Here is a 6,293-nt window from a genome sequence, read left to right on the forward strand (position 1 = left end):
CCCATTAATACCATTGAGACCATGTTCCCACCCCGAGACCTTTGCGACGGGTATCACAGTTCCCTATCTCCTTCTCTCAACAACTCATCATGTATTCTATGGTCATGGTCATCTGAAAATTATAGATTAACTGAGGCTCAGTTAAAGGAAGACCTTAGAATGTATCTCCAAGATCTCTCAAAACTGTGTTTCTTTTTAAAGCTGCAACACACATCACATATATGATTCTATAAACTATTTGTGAAAATTCTGCATTCCCTCCTGCAGATTCACAACTTATAGCTGTTTGCTTAAGGCCCAACAAGGTCAGCTTTAGGGAGTTTCTCTCAATCTTAACTTAATTTACAGTTCCTTTGACATGACAACAAAACAATTTTTTTTTGTTTCCACAAATATTTACTGTTTCTTAGAACCAATTCTCTCAAGACCATGGTTGGGCAGTGCTGATTTTTTCATTTTCTAGACAAGGAAACTGGGGTTAAGTAAAGCTAGGTCTAAAATTTAGACTTCCCAAATTTCCATGGTCCAGCATTCTTAGCATATTCCATACCATCTCCTATGAGCCAGGTGCTAGACTTCGAAATTCCACCAGAAAAACAATTTACTATAAAATATATCTCTAAGTGTTAACTTGTTTATAACACACATGTGGGTATAGAATGTTATTGAAATAAAAGCTCACATGCCCATCACACCCTAAGAAGTAAAATATTGTCAGAAACATTGACAATATTGTAGGTTCTTCCCTGACTAATCTACCCTGTTCTTGTAATTGCCCTTAACACGCACTTGCTCTGCTTTCTAGTTTGAGTACCCATGGGAATGCCGTTAAAAGACATGACTCTATTTTGCATATTATGGAATTTTAATTAGTGATATTATTGTAGTATTTTGTTTCACCTTACTAATCTTGTAAGACTTATCCAAGCTGATAAGGGAAGCTATACTTCCTTCATTGTTCTGTGGAACTCCATGGTGTGACTAGATTACAATTGATTTCTTCATTCTCCTCTCAATTGATATTTGAGTTGTTTCTTTTTGTGTTAGTCTGTTTGTGTTAGCTTGGTAATTTATAATTTATAAACTAATTTATTCTCATTTTTAAAATCAACAATATGCTTTTAGTTGCTATAAGTCATACTTCATGTTTCTTAGTGTAAGTTACGTAACTTATTTTCAAATTTAAATGGCTTACCTGGCATATTTTTTTAAGATTCATGTATTTATTTGAAAGAAGAATTATAGAATAGAAAAGGAGAGACAGAGAGATAGGAAGAAATCATCTATCCACTGGCTCTCTCTCCAGATGATTCAGAAGGAGAGCAGTGGGGACTTGAACTGGCATGACAGGCTATAGCTGTGCCACAGTGCCAGCTCCTTTGTTGATATTTTGAGCTCTTGTTATTTCCAAATAAATTTTAGAATAGGATTAGTATGTGTATGCGTATGCACGTGCACACGCACACACACACTCCGCCAAAAAGATTTTGATTGTGATTAATCTAAAGTTAAAACAAATTGAAGAAAATGGTCATTTTATAATGAGAAGTGGATCTTCTTTAATTGCACAAGGAACATTTGATGACTTGGAAGAGATCTTTCCTAATGTAATGGCTACTTTTTTTTTTGTTAAAGATTTATTTTTATTATTTTTTCATTGGAAAGGCGGATATACAGAGAGGAGAGACAGAGAGGAAGATCTTCCGTCCGATGATTCACTCCCCAAGTGAGCGCAACGGGCCGATACTATGCCGATCCGAAGCCAGGAGCCTCTTCCGGGTCTCCCACGCGGGTGCAGGTTCCCAAAGCTTTGGGCCGTCCTCGACTGCTTTCCCAGGCCACAGGCAGGGAGCTGGAAGGGAAGCGGGGCTGCCGGGATTAGAACCGGCACCCATATGGGATCCCGGGCGTGCAAGATGAGGACCTTTAACCACTTGCGCCACCGCGCCGGGCCCTGTAATGGCTACTTTTAAGTGTCAACTGCAATATGGTCCCCATGAGTTTGGCAAGACATCAATCCAGTTATTGCTGTGAAAGTTACTTGGCTGTGATTTACATCTAATCAGTAGACAATCAGTAGACAATGAATAAGTCAGACCTCCCTTCATAATGTGAATAAGGCTTACATAATCAATTGAAGACCTCAAGAGCTAAAATAGGTTTCTTAAAAAAAAAATAAATTAGGCCGGTGTAGTAGCCTAGCAGCTAAAGTCCTTGCCTTGCACATACCAGGATCTCACATGGGTGCCAGTTCATGTCCCAGTAGCCACTTTTCCCATGCATTTCCCTGCTTGTGGCCTGGGAAAGCAGTCTAGGATGACCCAAAGCCTTGGGACCCTGCACAGACATGGAAGACCTGGAAGAAGCTCTTGGCTCCTGGCTTCTGTTTGGCCATGCTCTGGCCATTGAAGCAACTTGGGGAGTGAATTATCACATAGAAGATCTTCCTCTTTGTCTCTCCTCTTCTCTGTACATCTACATTTCCAATAAAAATAAATAAGTCTTTAAAAGATTCTTTCTTTTTATTGGAAAGGCAGATTTACAGGGAGAAGGACAAAGAAAAAGATCTTCCATCTGTTTTTGCTATCTCCCCAAGTGGTCACGAAGGCTGGATCTAAGACAATCTGAAGCCAGGAGCCAGGAGCTTCTTCTGGGTTTCTCAAGTAGGTGCAGGATCCTGATGCTTTGGGCCATCCTCCACTGCATAACCAGACCACAAGCAGGACGGAAAATAGAGCAGTCAAGACATGAACTGGCGTCCATACAGGACCCTGGCACTTGGAGGTGGATTGGCCAATTGAGCCATCATGTCAGGCCCAAAGATGTTGTTCAGATCTTTCTCTGGCCTGGAGGACATTATTGGCCATTAGGGCATCCAGTCAAGTGGCTCCTCTTAATGTTGACATGTAGAATTCAGTGACAGAACCTTATTTATTATTATTATTATTATTATTATTATTATTTTAAATTCTAGCTTTGATGACATTTACATAGGTGATTAGGGTTGGAAGGGTTAGGGAAAAGTTAGGTAGATCATTGTTTCCAAATATTCATTTTCCTTTTCCTGTATATTTGGGAAGGGGCAGATAAGGGGAAAAACCACATCCAGCCTCTCAACTGCCATAGTACCCAGGAATGGGGAATGGCCACCCAATGTCATCCGAGGATCCCTGATGTGGAGCATGCTCTGTGGGTTCTGTTCAGGTGATTTTGATAGTTCTGAAATGCTGTCCGTCTCTTTATTCAAGGATGAGGAAATCCTCCCAAGTTCTATTGGCTGATATAGTCTACCTTGGAGAATCCATTCACCGAGAAATTTGCTGTCAAGCTTGGCTGGGGTAGTTGACCAGATTGTTCTGCCTTGCTTCCTCTGCTATTGTACTAGATGTCCTTTGTAGGCTCCAAGAGCCTGCCGTATCCTCCATGTGCACCTGGGCATGCCATCTACTGCTCCATCTAAGACACTGAGGAGGCCGAGTTCTTACACATAAACTCCACAGTCAGACAACAGAGCCTACAATTTTCCCCATTGTTGCAGTTCTGAGTCTAGCAATTCAGTCTGGATATCATCAAAGAAACCTTGTCTAAAGTGATCCTAGACCTGACTCTTGTGTATGCTTGCAGGACTGGGTCTGGCTCTGTCCATCACTCACATTAGCAAACACACACACTGGGAGCTGCAATTGTTGGGTCAGTTTGTCTCTAGCCCATTTCTTACATAAATCAGTATATGCTGTGGCCCAGTCCAACCCTGCCGACCACATACTCAGCTCTCAGGTACCCCCAGCAAGAGTTGTAGCCTAGTTGGAGCAACCCACCATGACCACTAGTAGGCCTGCCCCCAGCCCTGGCTCCTATGCTTGCCAGCATGTGCAACAGACTGGCTCAGTCTGTTCTTCATCCCATTTAAACATGGACCAATAATTAGTAGATATTTTATAGTTGTATACTCTTATGAGAAGGTGCTTACTATTATAAATCATTAGAAAGATGCCTATTAAACTGCAGTGAATTACCACTACACACCTAACTGAATATCTTAAAGCAATACACAAGTTAAGAAATACACTCATCAGCTCAAGCTATTATAAATTGCTGATGAGTGTGTAAGCTGGTACCATTGAGGCAAACTGGCAGTAATTATTCAGGCTAAAGACATGTACACCAGGGTTGGCATTATGGTATAATGTGTAAATATACATATACCATATGACTTAGCAATTTCACTCTTACGCATATATTCGACAGAAATAGGTGTATATTTATATCTATACATACAAATCCTAAGATAGAAAAATTGGAAATGGCCACTGGCAGTAAAATGGGTTACAAATTGTGATCTATTCAAACTAAAGAACTAGCATACATTTATGACAAATTAGGAGAAACTCTACATGCAGTAATAGATACAACCTCAGATTTGAAAAGTCAGGCACAGTGTGTGCCATAAGGCTGTACGTGATCTGGGTGATGGTTACACTGAAGTGATGTTTCTCTATAAAAAGAACTTGCATACTTCATTTGGTTTCAATATCTGATATCCGAAATTTGATGACAAAGTTTCCCGCTGCTGTTACGGTCTAATGTACATGAAGTAAGCAGATAACATAGTTCCAATCAGGAGATTATTTTCACAATTTAAATTAAACATCCCTTTTTAAATAACAAATCATTGCTAGTGACAGAAAATGTGGAAAACAGAAGTTTCAATTTACAAAGATTTCCTTGTAGCTTATAACATTTTCTGGGCCCTGTTCGTTACTTTCGGAAGCACTGACTTTCAGCAGGTGTGAAAATCATAGAGCTGTGGAAGGGGCCCCTCTGAATCAGGCAAAGTAAGGAGACACTTTCTGTACTGGTCAGATCAGGACGGCCAAGCTGACAAACTACTGAGCTAAGTGTCATGTCCATTGTCCTCACCTCAGCAATGTATTTGCTGGCTACAAAAGTGCTTTAACATTTCCTGGGGAACTTTCCAAAGATTTCCTAGGTGTGTTGTCAGTGTCTTCGGGGAAAGGTGAGGAGGGCAACACAAGGATAAGGTTTTTACTTAGCTGCCCTTTGCCCCCAAAACTTATCAGGACCCTTCTTTCTCACTCTCAAACGGCCTTCAAAATAAACACAATATTAGCCTAGCATTCCAGGTCTCTTTCGTATTGCTCCACTCAGCCTATGCACCTGCATCTTGCTTGGGGCCCTGCAAGAGACCCCGTGCTACAGGCACAGGCCCTGGCCTCAATCTCTTCCCTGCTCCGCTGCATTTCTTTGGCCACATCAGGCTTGCCGCCCCACCTCTTCACGGTGGAGGGCATAGTCCCTGCTTTGCCCATAGAATCAGCAAAGTCAGATACAAATAGGAGTCCTTGTTGCATTGCACAGTCCTTGCCTTGTTCACAGACCAGGGAGTCACAGAGATTACAAACTGCAATCCCTGTTAAGAACCCTTGTTTTGTTCTTGGAGATTATTGGAATCAGATACAGATGAATCATTCATTTTTATAGCTGCAATTGACCTTACAGTTCAGCCTCAACCCTACGCAAAGGGAAGAAATCAAAGCCCAAGCGGATACATTTAAAGATATTATATAAAAACATTTTCTAAAAGGCTTAAAGTGGTTAAGCAATATGCAGGAGAGTTCCACAAAAAAACCTAAATTGCCCTTTCCGATCCCAATCTGTAAGTGCTGACTAGTGTGTTTCCCCGGATATTAGTGAAGATATGGAGATACCTTTTCTTCTAAAGATGGGGTTACACCATGTACTCTGTTCAACAACTTTCTTTTTCCAGTTCATGTTTTAGGAATCTCCATCGCAAGCACACAAATATGATTTAGAAAAGCCTCGGTGTTTCTGCACGTCAGAGAGGCCTTGCAGGTTGCTGTTGGCTACGTGCGCAGTAGTTCAATGGAAACGAACCCAATTAAGCAGAGCCGGAATCCAAGGCGCTCTTTATTTTTCACCTCCCTTGGTACTGAGCACTTTGTGATCTGCTACTGGGACAGGGACACTCCTTGCCCTTTAGCGGGAAGGTTCAAGTGAAGGAAGAGAATGAGAGTAGGATATGTGGCACACAACTGAGAGCAGGAAAAGAAAAAAGATAGTTTTTTGAATATTCCTCCCCCTTCCCCCAAAGAATCAGAATTCTCCGGGTCGCTGTTCCTCCCACAGGTTCATTCCACAGAGTTCCAGCACTATCATCTCCGGATTAAGCCCTCCTCTGCTAGCACCAGCACACCACATTGAATATCCTCATTCTTTGTCCTCTTTCGCTCCCATTCACTTCTCTTAGGCTC

Source organism: Ochotona curzoniae, unplaced genomic scaffold (genome assembly GCF_017591425.1).
Source record: "Ochotona curzoniae isolate NIBS_2020 unplaced genomic scaffold, NIBS_Ocur_1.0 scaffold_4505, whole genome shotgun sequence".
Classification (NCBI taxonomy): Eukaryota; Metazoa; Chordata; class Mammalia; order Lagomorpha; family Ochotonidae; genus Ochotona; species Ochotona curzoniae.